Genomic DNA, 22,605 nt, shown 5'->3' on the forward strand with positions numbered 1-22,605 from the left:
AAAGCGGGACCGCCTTGGCAGGGCTCCCAGGCAGGGCTTTACTGGCACCCGCGGGATTCCGCGGGGCAGGGCGAGCGCGGCCCGGGCGGCGGCGGCTGCCGCTCCCCGCCGCCCGGGCGCGGGCACGGGGGGAGCCAGCAGCCCTTCGCGGGAGGTCAAAAGCAAACGTCGTGTCTGCCGTGGGCTCCTCGTTAACGAGGAGCAGCGGCTGGGCCGGGCCGGGCTCTGCCCGTGGGCTCGGCGCTTCGCAGCATCAGCTGCGGCCAGCCGGCCGGTAATCTCATTAGTGCCGTCGCGTTTGGGGAGAAAAGCGCCCGCCGTCCCCGCCCGGCCTCAGGAGAGCAGACAAAGGTCTGCGAGGCAAGGCCCCGCGGCCGTGCCACGGCGGGCCGGGCCTGTTAATGTTCAATCGGGAGCGGGAGAGCCGTGCCTCTCCTCCGGGCTCCGCGCCGGGGGGGGGGGGGGGGGGGGGGAGCCGACCCCTGCCCGCTGCTGGCCGGGCTGCGCAGAGGCCGGTCCAACGCAACGCGTCTCTCCGTCTTGCTCCGCCGGGATATTTTCTCCTTGGAAGTTATGCTAAAATAACATTTGTGTGCACGTTAATGATTTATTTATGTGGCTAATAACGCTCACATTCTCGGTGATATTTGTCTAGGCCAAAGACCAGCTGCGAAATGCCCCGCAGCTGTAGCCAGTGCTAGAACAGAGTGCCTTGGATCCAGAAATCAATGCTCCTGAAATGAACAAGTGGACAACTTATTAGGCTCAGTCACTCCACACGCCGTCCCCTGATAACGAATAGATGAAGTAGGCACTGGAGAAAGGACGCGTCTGGGAAGACCACACATGCCCACTCCTTCGCAGCAAGGCCGGGGAATTCCGCAGGGCGCAGATGGCCGCACGGACATCCCCGGGCTGGGCATCACCTACTCGAGGCAAGGGCTGAGACAGGGTACTCGCAGGCGACCTGGGGTTAGGTGGCGATGAATACGGCGAGCGCCCAGGAGAATGGCTCCAGGAGTCATTGGTAAAAGGTGTCCGGTTTTCCTGCCGCTCCAGAAAGCACAACCGACAGGTTCAGTGAGATCACGTAATCGTGGCGTCTTCTGCCTAGAAACTGTCACGCTAATTTTGCATTTTTACCATCCACGGTGAGGAAAAATACCTGTCCTCCCGCAATGCAAATCCTTACGCAAATAGATCTGCGGGCGCACAGGGAGCCGCTGCCACTCAGACCTCCTCGCCCGGATTGAGATGGGCCGACCGGCAGCAGCACGCCCCGAAAGCACACGGTATCGTGCAAACTCCTCGGCAGCCCCTCGCAACTCGCTGCTGGCTGAGAAAAGTCCGAGCAGGAGCCTGCGGTTAATCTCCGAGGCCTTCATGCATCCCTGGCGAGCAGTGCCCCAGCGATAAGTGCAATTAACATAACAGACACTAAAATAGGAGAGAGCGGCGCTGAATTTAATTTGCAGGCTTAAAAAAAAAGGGGGGGGGAAACAACTTAGCACTTGGAACGGTCTAGTGATGAACGCGGGGAGCGAGGGGAAGGCGGCGGAGCAGCCCTTCCTGCCTCGGAGAGGGACCGCGGCCGGTCCCGCGGACCCGCTCCGGGAGTCGGGACCACCTTAGTGCGTGCAGCACCGCAAAACATTTCTAGACAGGTAAACTCCTCCGACGGGAATGCCTCCCGCCGCGCCGCCCCAGCGCGGCTCCCCCCTTCCCCCCCGCGGGCGCTCCCGCGGCGACGGGGGCAGCCGCAGCGCGACCAGGTCGCCGGCGCGGGCAGGCACCTACCGGGGCCGCTTCCTGCCCCCCACCCGACCCCCCCGCCAGGCACACACCTCGATCCGGCTCGCTTTCCTGTCCCCGCTGCCTCGGGGGAGAGGGAGGAAATAGATTGGGGGGGGGGGAGAAGCGACTCGGTAACCCCTTCCTCGCTTTTCCTCATAATCCCCCCCCCGCCTCCTGCAAACTGCCTCCCATTAGCAGCAGAAGTTCACAAGAGAGCGAGACATAAAGAGAGGGAGATCGAGGTTTCCGAGAAAAGGAGAGACGAAAATAGCGAGGCAGAGATAAAAAAAAAAAAATAAAAAAAAAAAATCGTCGCAACCGAGGGACCACCGATCGGCTGGAAGCTGGTGGTATCCGGCCGGGGGAGCGGGGAGGAAGGAAGGGAGAAAAAGAGGGCTTTAAAAAACTGGAAGGCAAAAAGCTGTTGGGGAGGAAGTGTAAGCCGAGAGGGAGGCTGGGGGGGAGGGAGAGAGCGCCATCTTTTCATGTCACAGTCACAGAGACAGCGCTGGGCTCGGCCACAGCGTCTCGGTTTCTTTTTAACAGCGGAAAACGTGCGATTAGCAGGCAGACGGGCGGAGACTACCAGCCCTGCGCGTACACACGGCCCGCAGCTCTGTCTCCGCGCCGTGTAATCCCAGCGCTCAGCCCTGCTGCACCCCCTCATTAAAAACCCGGAGATTTCCTCCTCCTCCTCCTCCGCTCTCCGAGGAAAACAACGCCTGCCACCGCCTGAACCCGGGCAGCGCCGCCCGCCCGCAGCGCCCTCCCTGGGGCCGCCCGGGGGCCCCGCGCTCCCCGCCGCCCTGCCCGGCCTTGCCCTGCTCGGCCTTGCCCTGCTCTGCCCTGCCCTGCCCGACGGGCTCTGCAGTCCCCGCCGCTCGGCCCTGCCTCCCTGCGGCAGGCTGATGTTCACCACCCCATCGCAGAGGGCCGCCCCCCGGGGGGGTGGGGGGTGTACACGCCGGGGAGGGCCTGGCTGTAGCCCCCCCGTCTCCCGTCCTCGGGGTCTGCTGCTTCCCCGCTGCCGGGGCGGCTGCCCGCTGCCTGCCCCCCGCGCCCTCCCTTTATCCATCCCGAGGGCGAGGTGGGGGGGTGCGCCGAGCCGGAGCTCCCCGCGCTGGGGCCGGCGGCGGGGAGCAGCGCCGGGATCCCCCGGGACCCGGCGATCCCGCGGCGGAGCCGGGCACCGCCGCCCACGGCCCCATGAACGGCGCTTTATTCCGCAGCGCTCAAACCCCTCATTGTGTTTGGCAGAATCACCTGCCTCCTCCGGAGCCGGGCGATTAATTTAATGCGATACAGAGCGCGCTCCGTCCCGGTCCCTCCTCGGCGGGGAGATCTCCGCCGGGTGCTCTCCCCGCAGCCGCGGCGCGGAGGAGGGGCACGGCACGGAGGGGCACGGCACGGAGCGGCACGGCGAGGCGGGCTGGCAGGCATCCTCCGAGCACCGAGTCTCCCGGCGGCACCCGGGGAAACCTTCCCCGCCCGGTAGCGGCAGCTCAGATCGGAGTCGCACAAGCAGCCGCCGCGCAGACCTGCTCGGTGCCCGGGGGGGGGTGGGGTGTCTGCGAGGCGGGCGGGGGCCGAGCCGTGCCTGGCGAGGGGATTTGCTGGGTCGTTGGCTGCGCCTGGGGAAAGGCGGGGGGGGGGGGGGTTGGCTGCGCCTAGCGATGGGGGATTTGAGAGGGAAGGGGAGGGGGTGGCTGGGCTCGGTGGAGGGGGGGGGCGCTGGCTGCGCGACTGCTGGGGACGGCGGCTGTTATTATTGTTATTACTGTTATTGTTATTTTTAGGGGGCGGCGGTGGTGGGAGCAGAGGGGGGGTGGGGCGGGCCGAACTCGGCGGGGGGCGATGTGGAAGGGGGGCCGCCGGCTGCGCCCGCGGAGGGGGCATGAGGTGAGGGCGGTGGGAGAAGCGTCTCCTCTGTTTCTAATAAAGGAAACGACTTTTATTGAACGATAAATGCAGGGGAACGAAAGTCGTGTGGTGCGCCTGGTGGGGGCGATTGATTTGGCGGAGGGGGGGGGAGGAGAGAGGCGGCTGCCCGTGCCGGCGCGGGGTGTTTGGGGCTGGGGGCACGCAGAGCGAGGGGTCGGCTGGCCTCGGCTGCTCCTGTCCCCCCCCTCCCCGGTATCTCGGGGAGGGGGCGTTGGCCGCTCCGGTGGAAGGGGGCGAGGGCTGCCCCTGTTCGGGGGGGGCTGGAGCGGGGGAGAGCGGTATGCTCGCGGTGGGGGGTCCGGAGGGAGGGGGGCGTAGGCCGTGGGGTGGTGCCGCCTGCCCCTCTCGGGCAGGGGGGGCTGAGGGGGAGGTGTCGGCTGCGCCTTGCCAGTTGGGATTTGATAGGGGCGGTAGGAGACACGTCTCCTGTTTCTAATAAAGGAATCGGCTTTTATTGAAGGATAAATGCAGAGAACCAAAGTCGTGTGGGCTGCAGCCGCCGAGCTTCGTTAGCTGCCGATGTGACTGTGAAGATAAAACGCTCCACAATAACTCGAGCGCGAAGAGCGCCGGGGATGGGGACGCGTACTCCCCGCCTGCCCCGGCCCCCGGCCCGGGCCCTCCCCACCCCCGCCGTGCCCTGCGCCCTCGGCCCCGGGCCCCGCGGCGGAAGGTGCCCGGGGAACCTCAGATCGTGCTAACGGCTCGGCCTTGGGACTTGGCCAAGTTTCTCTGACTTAGGGGAACTCTGGGGATGAGTAATCGCGCCAGGCTAGGGTTTGGGAGGGTGGTTGGTTTTTTTTTTTCTCTCTCTTTTTTCCCCTTGTCATCAGCTGCTGACCCACTCACTTCGAGAGCACGGCACCGACGGGTTTCTGAGAAGGGCGGCGGGAGGAGACCGGGGATGCGGCGAGCCCGGGGAAGCCCCCCCACCATCTCGGCTCCGCACCGAGCCACCCCGGCTCCGCTCCGGCCCCGAGCACGTCGGGGCTGCGCGGGGTCCTCGCTATCTCGGCTCCCATGCGGGGCCCCTGGATGCGGCTTTGCATCCAGGGAACGAGGGAACGCACGCACGCCCACGCCACACACACTCCGCTGCCTCGCGTGGAGGCCCGTGCGGAGGTTTCCCGGGGCAGCGAGGACACGCCACGGCTGCGCCTTGCCCTCGGGGAGGTGTCGGGAAGCCTTTTCTGCTCGGCATGTCGGTTTATCTGAGGCGGCGACAGCTCAAGGACGGGAGGGGGAAACTCCGGGCCTGGGGGGAGGCCCCCGGGGACAGGGAAACAGCGCGTAGTCCCGGACATGGCCGTGGCGGGCGTGGGCACGCCGAGCCCCGTTGCCCGGCGGGCGGGGTGGAGCGGCGCTCGCATCCTGCCCGCCGGCCCCGGGGCGGGCGCGGCGGAGCCTTGCCCGGTGCCGCGGAGAGCAGGGCCGTCGCTGTGTGCGCCGGGCGCCGTGCCCGCCCGCGGCCTCTGCGTGTGCCTGCCGGGCGGCGGGGCGCGGGGGCGGCCGCGGGGTTAAGAAGCGGCTGGGGGGTCTTGGGGGGGGTGAGGAGAGGAAGCAGAAACGACTCGATGCCGAGCGCGGCCGCCGACAGCGGATCCTGCAGCTTGGCTGGGGCAGGGGGGGGGGGGGGGAGGGGAGCATCGCCAACCCCGCCGCCCCGATGCCGTCGGGGGTGCTGCAGCGAAACGATCTGGAAAAGGCAGCCCGGCTCTCGCTCTGCCTCACCCGCCGCCGCATGCGGTGCCGACGTGGGGCTCTCCCCAGCGCAGCTCCCTGCTCGGTTTACGGGCAGCGAGGGGCCGGTAAGGCGGGCCGTGTCCCCCCGCCTGCGACGGGGGGCGGCCGGCGGGCACGGCCGGGGAGCGCCGCGGAGCTGGGCACGCTGCTAATCTCGGCGCCTGGCAGGTTTCAGTCCCCTGATTACCTGCGTGATTTGGCTTCCGAGAGGCGCGCTAGGAAGCGGCTGCTGCCCTGGTTTGGGTACCGCGGCGGGGGGGAGGAGGGGGGAGGACACAACCTAGGGAGATGAAGTGAGGACGGGGTTTGAAATGGCATTTCTGAACGGAAAATACTTTTATTTTCCCTTGGTTTTTTTTGAAGCTGCTTTCGAAATGAACATTTTCAGCGATAAGAGGTGACCGATCAGAATCGCTGGGGGGAGGTTGTAAGCAGACGTTTTGCCCCAGCTTACTGTTATCTTATCTTTCACACTTGCAGGGCGAAAAAGTGGCTTATCTTTATACCCACCCCCTCTCGCCTTAATTGCTAAAAACACTGTGAAGTGTTAAGTACAGGACTAAAGAATCTCTCCGCGTGTCTGCCATGCGAGTGAAGGGGAAAAAAAAAAAAATCTGATTTGAAAAATTAGGGGCTTTTCTCTGGAAAAGTACACACGTGTACACACCGTGAGCCCCTCCCTGCCCCTGCTCCGCTGCCGCTTTGATGTTGCAGGCTCTCATTTCATGCGTATGCACCCCGGCGAGCCACCCGACGCTGCCGGGCTTCCAGCCGGGGCGCAAATCCCGCTCCGCACACCGGCGAGGCCGGGGGCCGCGCTGCGGGGCGCGGGCGCTGAGGGCGGCGGAGGCCTCCGCTGTCACCTCTGGGGCGGAGTGAATAACCCCAGTGTTTATCAACCCGGGCGCGGAATTGGTATTCAGCGCCGAGCCATGGCATCGTCTCCTCGTTTTCTCTCCCCACCCCCTCCGAAACAAAACACAACACAAAAACAAAACCAGAAGGAGGACGGAGGTGATTCATCGACTGTATCCAATTATTAACATACAAGCTGTAGTCTGCACAAACACACCTTCAATCCATGGCGGTTCCCCCGGCCGCCGTATTATATTTAAACTCGGGAGCGTGGTGGCTGCCGTGCCTCCGCCGCTCGCCGTCACTCCTCCCAGGCCGCCGAGGGACGGGGCCGGGGCGCAGCCCGCGCCCCCCGGGTCTACAGGTCCCCACCGGGAAAAAGGCGTGCAGCCCCCGGCTCCCGCGCATCGCCTTCAACGGCGAAGGCTCAACCTCGCTCGCACCACTCTCCGGCTCGGGCCGGGGTTTTGTCTGGCTTCGGTTCCTGTCGTCCCCCGCCGCCCGCCCGCCAAGCCCCGCCGCGCCCCCCGCTGCCCCCCGCCGGGCCGGGGGGGGAGGCGAGGAGAGCGACAACCTCGCCGGCGCTATTTTTACTCCTCTCCAGACTTGTGCGGCGCACGCCCCCTCCCCTGCAGGGCCTTGCCTAGCGGCTGCATCTCCCCGCTGACAGGAGCGGCCGGGGCTGCCGGCGGCCCTCATTTCACCTCCTCCCGCCTGGCCGCGCCGCCCCACCACCGGCAGGGCCCGGCCTCCGCGCCCGGGGCAGCGCCCCGCTGCAGCTCTCTGCCCGAGGGGACAGTGCGGGGGCGACGGGGGGTGGGACACAGGCGCGCCGCAAGCAGACAAAATGGCCGAGGTATGCAAGTGGGAGAGGTGGAGGGGGCAGCTCGCAGCCAGCCTGCCCTCCTCCTGCAGCGGGGGTGCCGGGGCTGCCGCCCCCCCCCCCCCACACACACACTCCCCCAGCCCGGGGCAGGAGCTGTGCCTCCGGCCCGTTCTCCCGTGGCCGCCCCGGCGGACTCGGCGCCTCGCCTTCCCCATCGAGCTTTGCCCGGGCCCAGCGAGCGCTTCCCCCGGCCGCGGCGGCAGCCGGCCTCGGGCCCCGGGCGGCAGGCCGAGCTTCCCGGCTGGAGGATGGCCGAGACGCCCGTGTGTTTGTGTGCCTCTCCCTCCCGGGCTGTCCGCTCCGAGCGGCAAACGGGACCCGGAGGACCGCGGGCATCTCCGCTCTTTTGTGGAGCGGGGGAAGGGTGCGGAGCAAAGCAAACACAACCGGAGAGATGTGTCATTCGCCTTTGTAAGAAAGATAGCGGCGCTTAGTCCGTGAACCGAGCGCGTCTCGGGCTCTTCTGGGGAGAGGGAGAGAAAATAATGGATCTCCTGTCAACAGAGTAGCCCTGAACTACGAAGTAAAATTATAGTACTTCTGCTATGCAAAACCCCTTTGATTGCGCGGGGAGTTTGCATGGCGGTGTAACAATATGCTGGCACCGTGTCAGGTCTGAAAGCGCTGCAGACCCTGTATAACGCCAATTGAGGCTTGTCTTGTTTTGTTATTCAGATTTCTACACTTCCATTAAAAACAGCCTTACAATAAGCAATGATAAAGGTCTGATTTAAGACACACTCAAGCAGGGCAATTCAGAGCTTAGGACAGTGATCTGTTATTTATAGGCTTTTCCTAGCACTCATCACCAGGCTGTCTGAGCACCTCGCTCGCATTAATTCATTTTACCTTCGCTGCGCCCATCTCCCCTCTCTCTTTCATTTCCCGTGCCCGGGAGACACGCGTGCTCCGGTTGCCGTTTGGCGGGCAGGGGAGCGGGGCGTGGAGGGGGACGGAGGCCCGGCCTCGCCGCTCCTGCGGTTTAACCCCCAACTTTCTGAGGTGTGTGGGCCGGGGGCGGGGGGGGGGGGGGGCTTCCAATTAGAGGCGGCGCTGGAGGTAAATGAGAGCCAGCGTAAAGCCATCCCACTTGGAAACCTCCTGCGAGAAGCCCATTCTGCCATTAACAATGGATTTGTCTTTACGAGGAGGTTAAGTACTTAGCATTATCGGAGCAGCCGTTTCTGCGAGCGCATCCTCGCCCGGCTCCGCGGCGGCAGCAGCCGCAGCAGCAGTAGCGCGGAGCCCCGAGCATCTGTGAGCGGAGCTTCCCCCCCCCCCCCCCCCCGGCTCCCAGGGAGAGAGCAGTGTGCAGCGGCCTGACCCGGGGGTCAGCTCCCTCCGGAGCGTGTGGGAGGGGGGAGGCGGCCCGGTAATCCGCAAAGCAAGAGCATGCTCTGAATTTTCCGGGGTTAGCTCGGCGATGTCCGTCGCACTCACGGCAGGGGAAGGCGTCGCGGCTCGCAGCCGGGCCGAGCCAGGCCGCGGGAGGAGCGAACTGAAGCCCCAATGTCTTCGCCGGGAGCCGCCAGCCTCCCGCTGCAAAGCTCGGGGACCCGGGGAACAAAAAAGGCACAGAGGCGAACAAGCGCGGGTCTGTTCCTCCCCGTCACGGAGGAAACTGCGTTCACAAAGAAAAAGTTGAACTACGGTTAAAAATAAAAGTGGAGCGAGTTTATCCCGAGATAACTTGAAGTCATTAGTTAAAGAAAAAAAAACCAAAACAAAAAAACCCACGAACCCGGCCCCAACCACCCAGCCCCACGCTGTAGGCGCACACATGTGATCGGGAGTTTGCAGCCCGGGGGAAGGGAAGCGGACGACTTTTGTGATGCAAGTGCGGGCCGATGGCACCGCGGATCCAGATCCGCGGGGAGAGACAAAGCCCAGATCAATGCAGCCGGGGAGCCGCGACTGCGGCCACCTCGTTGGGAGACGGGCTAGTTCTGTTGTCGCACCGAAAGAAGCAATTTTAATGAGGTTTTCCCTCGGAAAGGGGAAAACAACCCCAACAGAGGCCTTTCCTCCAGCTGTGTGCCTGTAACTCACGTGTGTTCAGTCTAATAACTTTTAATGTCTAGCCCTAAAACATCTTTATAAAAAATAGCTTTACAGCGTAATAGGCCAGGTGTCCTTCTGCTTGTTATCGGAGATTAAAAAAACGTGTGGGAGCCTTTTCAGATGCGTGGCTCGCCGCGCCGGGATCAAAACCGGCCGCTGCCCGGGGCCGTGCGTCCCGCCGGCCGGCACGGCGGGACCGCAGCCCGGCCGCCGTGTTCGGCGGCTCCCCGGGCTCCCCTGCGAGGAAGCCGAGCGGTGCGGCTGGAGTTTCGGGTTTCAGACGGTGGATATTTCACTTCTGCTTTGAAACGGGTGAGTTTTTAAGAGAGACGTGGCGAAAACCCAAAGCCCCGTGATGGCAGTTTCGTGAAATGCCAACCCTCCGGTTGTGACCCGGCTGCGTGCGTATGTGGGGTGTGCACTCCGTGTCTCCCTCCCCGAGCATCTGGCGACTCTCGCGGGTTTTTTTCCAGACGTGGCTTAGATTCCAGATTAAAAACTTTTGGATTTTTTTTTTTTTGTTTTGTTTGGGGGGGGGAGGGGGTTGCGCTACAACTTTTGGAACTCCTGCTTTTCCATCTTCAGAGATAAGCAGCAGCGGCGGAGAGCAGGCAGGCAGCCCCGGCAGTCCTGCTCTGGCGCTGAATACTCATCGCTTTGCTTGCTGCTTGTACGCTCTCGGCGAGGAAAGCTCTCGTCTCCGCAGCCTTTTCGCGCAGGGTCTTGGACGTGGCGATTAAAAATCCCCCCGGGGCGAACTGTCCGCGTTAATCTCCTGGCGTTTGGCTGGCAGTCGCTCCCACACGGAGCGGCGGCGAGAAGGGCTCGATGCGGCGCCGGCGGCGCTGAGGTGGCAAAACTCCCGCTTCGCCGGGAAGGCGCCGGGCGGTGCGGGGGAGCTGCGGGGCCGCGGGCACGGCCTGGCCCTGCGGCCCGGGGCCGCCCCGGGGAGCTCTGAACCGCGGGCTCCACCGGACCAAACCTGGAGTATCGGCGGGGATGGGCGTTATGAACGTGAAATTTACGAGTCGAGCTCGCCGAGCCAAAAGTTGCCTTGCCAAAGTAAATAGATGCAGCCGATAACTACCAACCCGGAGATTAAAGGGCTCCTCAACCCGGGCAGAAATCTTAAAGCAGCCGTAGAAATGCCAGCGAGTGAAACGGCACTTCAGTCACCACCCCACCCCGGGTTGCCACACAGCTCACACGCGATAAAACCGCGTAAAGGGCTGCCAAAGCCGGATCAGGCGAAAACGCGCTTTAATAAGGTCCCTCCCGCCCCCCCATACCCCCCCCGCCCCGCGCAATGCAGACGTTGACAAACGAGTGGCTTTTTTTCCATCCCGATTCAGCGCTCGGAGAAGGGGACCGGGGGGAAGCGCGGAAATCAGCGCGGCCGAGCCGCGAAACACGCAAAGTTGGGGGCGGCGGGTGGGACCAGAGAGGGGCCCCGGGGCTGGGGGTGGGGGAGAAATCCCCTCCACGCGTGGAAGGGTGCGAACGAGAGGTTCCGTGCGCCCTGTGACCCGTGCGGGGGGGTCAGGACGGCTGCGAGCCTTTGGCGGGTCCTGGGGCGGCGGGAATGCCCTTGCGCGACGGGGGGAACCCGGAGCCGGCCGTTCTGGGTGGGGGGCGCGATCTGCCACCGCCGGGGGGGATCCCGTGCGGCGGGGCGCGCTGGGGGGAGCGGGGCGGGAGTGCTGGGGGCATCCGGCTGAGCGGCGGGGGGCGAACGGGGCGGCGGGGGGTGGCAGCGCGGCGCAACCCGCCGCGGAGCCTCGCAGCGATGTCTGGCAGCGCCGCCGCCGCCGCCGCCGGGGTTTTGACAGCTTGGCGGAGCGGAGTGAGCGGAGCTTTATGGTAATTGCGGTTCTCCACTGGCCTTTCTGGGGTAGCGAGTGAGGGGAGTATCGGCGGGGCGGGGGGGGCGGCTTCCTCTCCCTGCCGGTCGGGGAGCGCGGAGTCCCCCCCGGGGCGCCGCAGCTTGGCAGCGACCTGTGCCAGCCGGGGGGAACGGGGGAGGCGAGGCGAGGGGCCGGCAGCGCGGCAGGGGAGGGGAGGGGGGGCAAATCAATTAGTCAGGGCAAGCGGGAGGACCGGGCGAGCGGCCGGGCGAGCCCTGCCTGGGCAGGGAAACGCAGCCAGGGGAGGGGGGAAACTTGCAGAGGGAAAAAGCGGTGGCGGCGCTGCTGCCGCTTGCTGCTGGCGGCGGCTCCCTCGGTGCAGCGGCCTGCCCGGGGGGAGGGGAAGGGAGGGGAGGCGGCGGCTGGAGGAGGAGGGAGGAGGAGGAGGAGGAGGAGAGAGGGAGGGGGGATGCGAGGGGAGCGCAGCGTGCAGCAGACGGAGCCCGGTCTCCCAGCGGCAAGGTGAGGAAGAGCGGCTTTCCCGGCGGACTAAGGAGGGGAGGGGGGGGGAGAGGAAGAAAAAGAGAGAGAGAGAGGAGGAGAAGAGGAGGAGGAGAATAAATCCCCAGCCACACACACACAAAGCCGCGGCGGCCAGGGCACGGGAGGACGGCGGCGCGGGCGAGATGTGTGGAGCGCCGCGCTCGCCAGCGCAGGAAACTTCGCCCGGAGCAAGCCAGCAACATGGCGCTGCCAAACCCAGAGCCGGCAGCCGGAATGAGCATCGCGGGCTGCCGCTCCCGTTCCCGCCGCTGAGCCCAGCCGAGCCGAGAAGCAAAGCTCTTCCCGAGGGCACCTGCCCCCGTCGGCGCAGGCGACGGCCGCGCTCCTGCCCCCAGCGCCCTGCAGCTCCCTGCCTTCCCCATACCCCTTCCCCGGCCCGCCCGTGCCGGGGCAAGCCGCGGCACAACGCACCACGGAGAGGGGGAGGGGGTTCGGGAAACTTTTCTTCGCCCCCCCCCTCCCCGACGGGGCTGCCCTTCCCGGGAGAGCAGCAGGGCGAGGCGGACGGTGCGGAGACCCGCGGCGCGGACCGCGCACGCCGCAGCCCCGCGGCGCGGCAGGAAGGTCAGTGCTCCGCTCCGCGAACAGCTCCCGTGCGGAAGCGCCGCCGCCGAGTCCCGCGGCGACGGGGCAGCCCCGGGGCTCCTTCGCCCGACCGTGGGGACGGCAGAGCGGCGACGGCGCCGCGGCCGAAAGTTACGGCGCGGGGCAGCGGGGCTCAGGACTGGGGTGGCGGCAGGCGGCAGCGGGGGGGGAGAGGGGTCCCCCGGTACGCTCCGGGGCTGCGGTGGCGGAGGGGAAGTTTGGAGGCAGTTGCTTGTAGAGATGCCTGTTTGGGGCGGCGGGGGGGGGGGGGCTGGGGGGGGGGGGTTGGAAAGAAGCTGCCGGTCTCGCTTTCGGCTCCGGTGCGCCTGGTGGGGGTGGTGGTGTTCCCCGTCGTCTCGCAGTCGACGATCGGAAAGGCACCGGGGCAGCGGTGTTGCGGGGCAGCGTCACGGGGGACGGGGCGAGTGAGGAGCGGCGCTGCCGACCCGGTGAGCGAGGACGGCTCCGGAGCGGGGACGGCTCCCGAGCCGGGCGGGCTGGGCTCCGCGCTCCCCGCCGAGAGCAGCGCGGGGTCCGGGGCGGGCGGGCAGGTGAGCAGCGGGGAGAGCCCGCTGCGGGCTGCCTTCTCCTCGCCGGGAGAGCCCGGGGCGCCGCTCCCCCCCTTCCCTCCGCCCCGGCGGGGCGGGCGCCGCCGCGCACGTGGGGCAGGGCGGCCCGGGGCTTTCCCGTGCGCGGAGAGCTGTGCTGGCGTGAGGTCCGGCGTGACACGGAAGTTTAGTCAGCCCTAAAATGTAGTTTGGAGTTGGAGAGCGAGCCGGAGGGAGGCTCGGGGCTTGCCATCAAAGGGCCGGCCGGAGGGGGACGGCCAGGCAGGGAGGCAGCGGAGGCTGCTTTGTGAAGCCCGGGCCAAGTGGGGCGGCTCTGCGCAGCATATGAGGCATGCATTTGATGTTCGCGGAGCGAGTCCGGGGGCGAGGGCTGCGGATCGTTCACGTTCCTCTTTCTTTCTCGATGTGTGTTGTGTGTGGTTTCCCCCCACCCCCCCCCCCCTCGTTTCCGCGATGTCTGTCGGATCCCGTGTTTGGTGATCCGCGGAGGGGGCGAGGGGAGACGAAGAGCACCTCCCCCTCTCCCCCGACAAAAAAAGCCCCGACGGTAAGTGAGCGGTGTAAAACTGACAAAGTGTGAGGACTGGCTTTAATGGTATCGCCTCGGAGCTCCTCGCAGCATTAATTCCCACTAATGAATCTTTTCCAGAAACTCCGTTCATTGCTTTCATCTGCTCTTTGGAGCCTGCAGCTTTTGTATTCGTATTTGTATTAAGGGGGGGGGGGGGGGGGGCGGGGAGATCCCAGTCCGCACCACGTAGCCCCGTAGCAAAGCCCGGATTTTCCAAAGGTTTCTATTAACTTTTTTTTTTTTTTTCCCCCCGCGCCCTCCCCGTTGGCCCTACCGCGGCGGGCGACCGGGGGGGAGCCGTGCCCCGCCAGGGCCGCTTGGGAACAAAGCTGGGGGCGAGAGCGGGCGGGCGGTGCGGGATCTCGGCCCCCGGGACAGCGCCCGCACACCCCGCCGGTGGCTCCGCCGCGCCCGGGTCCGCCGCCGCCCGCGCTGCTCCCTCCCCAGCCCGCCCTTCTCCCGCAGCTTTTGTGCGCACCGCTGCCCGCTGAGGCCCGGCGTACCGCTTCCTCCGGCCGCCGCTCTCGCCTACTTTCGTCCCGAAACGCTGGTGCTGGCCTGTCTGGAGCCCGGTGCCGCCGCGCTTGCGACACACCGATTCGTTTCCTTTCGGTTCTGCTGTCGGAGCCGCTGTGTGGGGTTTTTTTTCTTTTTTTTTTTTTTTTTTTTTCCCTTCCCGAGAGGTAGCCAGCGCAGCGCTCACCCTAATTGCTTTTAGGAGGATTAGGAGCAAATTCCTCTCCCCCCCCCCCCCGCCGCCTACCCCCTCCGGTTGCCTTCGCGCGCCGGGGTTGCAGTTTATCCCTGGTGCAGTTCTTTGAATTGCTGTCACAAATAGGTGACTCAGAGTTAATTAGGAAGTATGCACCGGATCAATGGGCTGCACAGCTCATTAGTTATTCCCCAGCCTTTTGCAGCGTTGGACCTCCGGCTCCTCGCCCCGTATATACCTCTTTAATACGCAACCCGGAGGGCTGGCAGGGACCAGGGAGCACTTCGGGTGAGGGGGGCTGGGTGCGAAGGGGAGTGATGAATACGGACATTGAAGTTTCCAGGTTGGGAGGTTCCGTGTGGACTAGCGGCCGGGTCGCTCCTGACGCCCCCCCTTCCCCCCCGCAGCCCCCTCCGCCCCGGCTATCAAACCTGCCTCCCCGCACGGGCGTGGAGGGCCCTCGCCTGCCCCGAGGTCGGAGGGACGAGCCCGGAATGTTACCAAAAACAAACAGGCACCAAAAAAAAAAAAAAAAAAAAAAGTGTATGTGTGTTTATTGGAGCGTACGCTGAGAGAGCAGACAAAATCTCATTTGTCAGGCATGAAGGTGGGCTGTGTGGAAGGCTATAAATATACCGGGGAGGATTGTATCGCGGTCACTTTTCTGTTCTTCGCCATTTCTAAGGTGAGTGGCGGAGGCTGAGGGACCGGGCAGGGGCTTCTCCTGGTATTGTTTGTCCGTCTGTGATAGATCGGTCTAGACAGCCGCTCAGGCTCCCTGCGAGCTCAGGAACCGGAGCCTGAAAGGGAGAGTGGGGGAGTCGGAGAGGAAAAGGTCACCGCGATATTTTTTTTTCTTTTTTCTTTCTTTTTCTTTTTTTTTTGTGGCGATGGTTGTTAACCCCTAAAGCTGAGCGAGGGGATCGCGACCGGCAGCTCCGGCCTGAAAGGATGCGGAAGCAGCAGCAGTCGCAGGGATGCTGCTAAAGCGGGAGGGACGGAGCAGCGCGCCTCGGGCCCCGGCGCTGCCCGGTCCATCTAATGGCTTTATAATAAGAGCTGTTTCCCACAACAGGAAAAGAGTTCACGAGGCGAGCGCCAGTTTATTTAGTTCCCAGGAGTTGTCTCTCTCTGGAAACTCCGAGGAGCGCTTTGGACCCGGGGTCGAGGGCCGCAGGGCCAAGGAAGCCGCCGCAGCCCCTGGGGCTCGGGGTTGGCGGGGCTCCTTGGATGGCCGGGCAGGCGAGCCCCGGCAGTGGGGCGTCCCTGTTGGCTCTCCGCCTCCCCCGGCCCCACCGTACCCCCCCCTTCCCGCGGGTTGCAGTGGAAAGCCCGCGGCGGAGGTTCCCGACCCTGCGGGGAGAGCGAGTTTCCGTGGCCGCCTTCAGGTCCCGTCAACTTCTCCCCTGGCAGCTCGGTGCCTTTCGGCCCACGGGGCCGTGTGTGTTCACAGCGTGGGGCAGCTCTCGGCTCGTGTCTGTGCACGCAGAAGCCGGGCGTACCTGCCTCGGGGTGTTTGGAAGCCCACGGGGGCACACACGCCTCATGGAGCGCAAGGGCAGGTGGAGAGTGGAGGTCCTGCGTTGGGGCTCGGGTGGGTCGGGGGTTATTTGCAGCCCCTGCGTGCGTGTGGTGCTTCCTTTGTACTGAGACGTCCTCGGTGGACGAGATGCGATCCTGGCGTGCAAGCCTGGGCGGTACAGATTAAAAGCAGTTAAGGCTTTAGAGCGATAGATAAAAGCTGGTTTTGTTGGATTCGCCTGCAGCGCAGACCATTCCCATTCCTCTTTGTCTGAGCCCTGGTTCCGGGCGCTACAGCCTTATTGGAAATGCTCCCGAGCAGTCCGCGCAGCCAGGGCAGCAGGCAGCTCAGCGCTATTTACACGTCACATCTAAAATACATCTCTAATTAGATAGAAGCAATGCCGGAAAGGCAGATTTGTTGCATATCTAATAGGGACCAGTGCAAACAGACTCAGCAGGGTTTCCCTCTCTTCCCCCCCCCCCCCCCCCCCCCAAAAAAGGACCAGCAATACCAAGCTAGTAATCTGAGACCGAACAGGAACGACTTCTCCCATTTGAGTGCATTATGAACCACATTGGCAAATGTCTCTATTCTAATATTTAAAGCAATACTTAGGATGTGTGAACTGAATGCCCAAATATGGACTGGGTCTTGAAACAATACTGGTGCCTTGGCATTATTCCTGTGCTGGTGGACAATCCAGGCTCCGTGTCACGCACTGTATCTGCCTTTACCAGGATGTGCCGAGAGCTGCAGTTTCTCAGGCAATTTGAAATTACCATCCCTTTTCCCTCCTCTTCCACCATCCCATGATAATTCACTTTTTTTAAGGTTGATAAAGAAGCCAAGGTCCCCTAACAGGGATGCCAGAGGCAAGGCGGACTGAGCTCCAGGGGCTCCTGTACAGTCCTGCGCAAGCAAACTTTGTGGATCTCTGCAGCTGCGAGACCACACAAAGTTGTTGACATGCTTTTCGGGTCTCCGTTTGCGGAGAAAAATGGACCCAGGCCACCACAGCCCAAAATAATGAGTGCTGCGCATACCAAAGTAGTCTTAGCAGTCTGTGGCTGTCCTTTAAAAGGTCTCTCAACTTTGACCGGTGAGTGGCCCCTGCAAAGACGGGCAAAAGGCCTGCTCCAGCTCAGGTCATAGCTCTAGCAGCCACGTTGCTCTCCGAGTAAATGTGGCTTGGAGTAAATTGGTGCTTGGCACGCAGGAGAAGCGGGCTTTGATTTCTGCACGTCTCAACAGAGGTGTGGGCTCTTGCAGGGACTCTGCAGCATAGTTGGGTTGCACAGGTGATATGCGATACGCTATCTTTCCCCCGAACACCACAATAGATCACGTTTTAGTGCGGGTTTAGAAAGAGCAGCATGAAGCTGAGTTTAATACTTCCTCCTTAGGCTGGTGTCGCTTTAGAAATAATTGATGGCCAGAGCAGGCCAGCTCCCCTCTTTCTTGGTTTTGCAGTGACCTGAGCGGCGTTGTCGAGCCGGCTGGCTGGGGAGATCCGGGCTAACCCCTTTTACCGAGCAGCTCTCGCTGGCTGTGTGTCTGCGTGCAGGAGGCAGCACGGAGGCCTGGGCTGCAGGCAGGGGGAGTTCCCCTGGCCGTGAGCAGCTCCCGTTAATCCTCGTGTCCTTTCAGGGAACGGGGCTTACGGCGGACGCTGCTCCGGAGCGACCTTTCCCTCCGACCCGACCCGCTCAGATCCCGAGACTGCGGCGGGCAGGGGCATCTCTCCCAGGGGAGCACGGCTTTCGTCGGGGTTTCTCCGGAGCGCGCAGGCAGCGCGCCTTTGAATGGCTGAGCAGGCGAGGTGGGGATGGGAAGGAGGAGGCCAAGAACTCATTGCAAATGTGGATTTAGGAAAGTTCTGCTGCTTTCCAGCAGGGAATTAATTTTTCCTTGTTTGCTGGACAGCAGTTCTTGGACGAGTGGAGATTTTTTTTCCCCTCCTCTCTTCCACTGCTGGAAAAGTTAGTGAGTGAGAGCACGTTCCAGTACCTGCCCGCCTATTTTCCTAAACTGTTGTCTGAATTATTTGGGACTCTTTCCCTCTGCACACAAGTGCTCCTTGCACCCCAAACCTACCTTGTGAGCTAATAGATTTGGTGCCGTGTGATTAGACATTCAAGGAAGTCCGCTTGGAGAAGATCCTGACAGCATGAAATATAATTTGTGATCTGAAAGACAGTTTCCAGTATAATCTCATTATGCACCACAGACTCCCGGTGTTATTTTGTAGAAGGCGGACAATGATCAATTTACATTGACCTGGGGCTGGGCGAGCTTTTAGATGGTAATTGCCATATTGATTTGCATGCAAAAAGAAGACCTGCTAAAATTAAAGACCGGAAGCTAAATTAAACTAAATTTATTGTCTAGGTACAAACTGAAAGACTTGTTAAAATCTAGGGTAGACTTGGAAAGCTATGAAATTCGGAGAAAAATTATTCTCATCCCGATCGCTCCAGAAAATGAATCTATATGACGGAGACCAGGGCAGCAAAGACCCCATTGTGAGCAGAGGCACACAAGCCCGGGCTGTTCCGTGTAAGCCCCGACTCTCTAAACAATCGGAGAATAAAATATCTCCTCTGTCCAATGAAAATCTCGGCCTGAATGTTGGGATTGTCGTGCTAAGGAAAACAAAGCTTTATTTGGATAAGACAATTAAAGTGGAAAGCGCAGAATCCACCAGCCACACTGGGAATGGCTCGTATAAAGAGCTGAGTGTGTTCAATAGAGCGCTGGGGAAAGGGGGAGGCTCGGGGCTGCGCTCCGTGGCTGAGCCTGCACTAGGAAAGCCTGGCATTGTGCTTCCTCTGCCTGCTCCTCGGCCAGGAGGGGTGAGAGCGCTCCCAGCCAAACGCGCTCTCCTTTCCGTGGCTCCCGCTGCTCTTGAAGCAATCTCCCACAGTCGGGGTCGCTCTCGAAGCAATCTCCCCGCAGCTCCGTGGTGGGGTCGTTCCCTGTGCACTTGCAGATGGCCTGCAGTGGGTTGCGGTACGCCAGCGTTGCCAGCCTGCCCGTTCTTTCTCAGAGCGTGTTTCGCTTTTCATTTTCAGCTGGAGTAGCTCTTGCTCTTACCCCAGGTGTTCAGTTGGAATACCTCACCTAGGGGCCTCAGTATTTGCATATTACAAAACATTTGGGCCTGTATCCTCAGTTATAGAAGTCAGATCTCCTCCGCCACGGGACTGTCGGAGTAGCTGGTGCCTGGCACAGTTGATAGCAGAGAGAAGTACACCTGTACTTGCGCAGGCAGCAGACGCCATGCCTGGGGCAGCTCGGTGGCTGTCCTTGTGCTCCTGTGGACCAGGTGCCGTGGGGCTGCCTGTCCCTCGCCCACTGCTGGGTTTCCCCCATGCTCTCCAGGAGTGGGGCAGCGCTGCAGCCGTGGGTCTCCTGGAGAGGGTGGGAAAGCTTGACGGGGCTCATTTAGCCACGGCTTGAGTATGGCGTGTGTGCATGGTAGCAGGTAGGGACAGAGAAGTGAAATCAAAGCTGGAGGGGTGTATTCTCAGCTCTCCTTGAAATTCACAGATAACTGGCTAATGGCTCAAGAAGGGATGGGCTGAACTCTTCTTTCTAAGTGTAAATTCCCTCCCTGAGCCAAACTTTCTTCATGTGAAAGCTCCTGGCTAGGGAGAGATCCTACAGGGATCCCTGATCCCCGGGCAATCCCCTTTGCTCCCACGCCCCGGCGTGCTGGGTTGTGCTTTAAGCCTCTTGCCCACAGCAATAGGAGGCTGGGCTGAGGGTTGGGGAAGCCCTTCCCACAGGCTGTGGTCCCCCTGGCTCACCTTGTTCTGGCCTGGTCATGCTCCCCGTGCGGTGTTTTCCTTTCCTCCCGTTTCAGTAGTCAAGCACAAAGTGGATTAGCAAAGCCCCGTGCAGAATTAAGCAGCCCGGTGTGAAGTTATGCCGAGCTGTGCCTAGGGAACTCGCCTGCCTTCTCTCGGCAGATGTCCTGTGCCGTGCCGTGTTTTGCCGTGCCAGGGCGGGCCAGCGCCAGCGGGCGGGGGCAGATGCTTCCCGGGGTCTCCATGCAGCAGTGGGTGAGGAGAGAAATAGCTCCGGCTAAAGTTGCGAGCAGCAGGGGAAGCCGGAACAATACTCGTGAGCAGGAAGTGATCTCCCGGGGTAAACGTTTTAATGGAAGTGTAACCTGGCGTTGCACAAAAACCCAACCCAGGGCGGCTGCTGCAGGGCTCGGGGAGATGCGTGGGAGGCTGTGCCGGGCTGTGCCGCGCCAGGGGCGCCCACGGCGGAGCTGTGCGTGCAGAGCCGGGGGTGGCTGCGGCGCGGCCTGCCCTGATCAGGCGGCTGAAGGTTGTCTTATTTTAGCTACAGAAATATCTCTCTAGATCCGTTACTGCGAGATCTTGTTTGCAATAAACTGCATTGGCTCTCCTCTTTATACAAATTGCTGGTATGAAAGAAAACCCAGCCTATATGCATGGAGGCAGGCATGAGCTAGTGAGATCAGGTTTCCTACTGAGCTCCCGGAGGAGAAGTCAGCATTTGATTGAAGCTACACTTGGTTCTGGGTTCCCAGGGGACAGCAGCCCTGAAACACGAGAGCCCTCCCTCCTTTTTTTTCCCCCCTTCTCTCTCTCTTCTTCCTCTAAAAGCCTTTGTGCTGAAAGAGCCTCAGTAGGCACGAATCGCCGGTCTCTCACAAGAGTGTGTTGCAGCCTTTGCTGACATTGTTTTGTTAGCAGTGGTTTTTACCAGGCCAGCAGATTTCTGGCTACGTATAGGCAATGAATAGTCGATGATACTGACCCGAGAGTACGTACTGGCATCATTTGTCGGTGAATCCGATTCGGAAGTCGATTGGAGACGTATCACGTTGGTGTGAAGCACCTTACCTGCCTGGGGAGTGCTGCCCTTTGGCAGGAGTCAGGCCAAGACGCGCTTCCAATAAAATCAGCTCTTTCCCCTTGCTAGTGCCGGCTCCCAAACTGCGCGTAAGCACCTAGAGAGTCCGTTTCCAGCTCCCGTGGCCTCTTCAAGAGTTTGTGCGGTACACAAATTTTAGAGAAAGTCGCCCTGTCATGGTTTTCCTTTAGAGATGCACATTTTGGGTAGTGCTCGGAGTCAAACTGGGCAAGGAAACGTTTCCTCGAGTTGATTTATTTTTCCCTTGCTTCTCTTCACTAAATTCCACCTCTCCTCTAACTTTGCTGCCCATACAAAACTTAAGTAAATGCAGGGAAGGAGGTACAGGGATTCACACTCAAAATTCCAGCTGTGCCCAACAAAAGGCCCGCTGAGAGCGTGCAGCACGCTCCTTTGCTGCCAGGTGGGTGTATCGCGAGCAAAGTTGGACTCGTGTTTTAGGTTATTGGGGTTTTTCTTTTTTTTTTTTTTTTTTTCCTTACGAGGGGAAAGGCTGAAGGTGAAAACGCGTCTCTGCCGGCCGGCTGCGAGCGGCGGGGCCGGGGCCGCCGCGGGCTGCGAGCGGCGGGGTCACCGCCCGGGGCAAGGCCAGCGGGGGCGGCCGGGGGGGGCGGAGGGGCCCCTCGGCGGGAGGTTTGCTGCAGGAACAGGTCGGGACGCTGCTGCTGCTGCCGCCGGCCCGGTGCGAGGCGGCAGGGCAGGGGGAGCGGGGGCGGGGAGCCCGGCCTTCCCGGGGAAGGGCTGCTGGGGGACGCGCCGCTCTGCGGGGGCGAGTCCGCCGTGTGCCGCGGGGCGCTGCGCAGCTGCCGGTGTGTCTTCTTTCCCCGCTGCTGCGGGGCTCCCCCTCGCCCTTCCCAAAAGTCAAACCGAGAGCGGAGCTCAACTTCTGCTAAGGCTTTTCTTAGGGCGGGAGCGCGGGCTGGAAAGCCCTCCTCGCTGCGAGGAGAGCCCCGCAGCGCTCGGGACCCCGCCGGCATCGGGCAGGCGGAGCAGCCCCCACCCCCGGCCCCGGTCCCACAGAAGCTCCCCGGAGCAGCGAGGCTCCGCCTGACCAACCGCCGGGAACAAGCACGTTTCTGGCCCCGGGGCGGGGGAGGTGGGTAGAGGGTGTTCCTTGTTTCGAGTAAACCAGCTGCAGTAGTTGATGGTAAAGCAGCGAAGGCAGACACAATGCTGCTGTTGTTGGTTTGATCTCTAACTGGGGATTGTTAGTCTGGATTTAACTCTGTGGCGAGGGGGGGAAGGCGAAGGCTGTTTACAGCCAGTGCAAATAATGTGACAGCTGTTGGAGCGCAAAAGAGCCCGCGCCTCGCCGGCACTCGCACACAAAAGCTCTCGCTGCGGCCGGAGCAGCCCCGGGGCCGCCCCGCCGCTCCTGGAGGCACCGCCCGCCGCTGCGGAGCCCAGCAGGGCGCCCCGGGGCTCGCCGGGCATCCCGGGCGGCGGCAGGGCGGCGAGCCTTGTTCCCCTGCCGCCGGCGGCATCGCTTAAGCACACGCCGCTAGGCGGGGAGAAGCCCCCCCCCCCCCCCCCCCCCCCCCCCCCGCCGCCCCGCTTCTCTCCTCCTCCGCTTGATTTACAAGCGCAGGGAGGCTGCGGGAGGAGCGGCCGGCTCTGCGCCCGACCCCGGCCGGCTTCGGCGCTGGGAAATCCCTCCCGGCGGTGGAAGCGACGGAGGGTTTGCGCCGGCTCCGCGGTGACTTTGCGGGAGAGGCGGACGAGGTGTCCCGGCAGCCCCGCTCGGAGCCGCCGCTGGCCTGGGCAGGGGGCACGGCGCGGTGGCTGGCAGCGCGTGTCTGCCTCCCGCGCACGTGTTGGCAGAGGAGAAGTTGTTCTCTCTTGAGATGGCTCCGCGCAACCCCTGATAACCTCGACGTGCAGGCACCCCTGGTCCTTGGTGAAAAAAAAAACCTCCTCCTGCGTAAACAGCCCGAGCGGTTATTTTCTCCTCAAAGCCTCTGCATCTAAGCCCCTGGGCTTGCCTTTTGAGTGTAGGATATAAAATGCTGTCTGTTCTTGAAGTTTGCTGCAGTACCCAAAGTGA

At 62.6% G+C, this 22,605-nt stretch overlaps 1 protein-coding gene and 1 long non-coding RNA gene across 11 annotated transcripts in view; one reads left to right on the plus strand and one right to left on the minus strand.

Annotated features, from left to right (window-relative positions):
* BCOR (BCL6 corepressor) overlaps nt 1–22,605 on the plus strand; it is an 83,103-nt gene that overhangs the window by 12,587 nt on the left and 47,911 nt on the right. For 5 of the 10 annotated variants that reach the window (XM_075774141.1, XM_075774202.1, XM_075774222.1 and 2 more), the window contains exon 1: nt 11,580–11,646. The exons of 2 other annotated variants lie outside the window; for them this stretch is intronic. The gene's annotated coding sequence lies outside the window, so the exon portion shown is untranslated. Of the gene's footprint in view, nt 1–11,579; nt 12,253–22,605 lie in introns of those variants that run through there. 3 more of the 10 variants (XM_075774191.1, XM_075774238.1, XM_075774149.1) reach the window with 3 other exon arrangements.
* On the minus strand, nt 14,683–21,994 carry LOC142604848 (uncharacterized). Its single transcript, XR_012838690.1, has 3 exons — nt 19,460–21,994; nt 15,628–15,815; nt 14,683–14,925 (listed from the first exon to the last, which is right to left on the minus strand). It is a non-coding gene; the product is annotated as an uncharacterized LOC142604848 (long non-coding RNA).

The sequence above is a fragment of the Balearica regulorum genome, chromosome 1, assembly GCF_011004875.1.
Source record: "Balearica regulorum gibbericeps isolate bBalReg1 chromosome 1, bBalReg1.pri, whole genome shotgun sequence".
Taxonomy (NCBI): Eukaryota; Metazoa; Chordata; class Aves; order Gruiformes; family Gruidae; genus Balearica; species Balearica regulorum.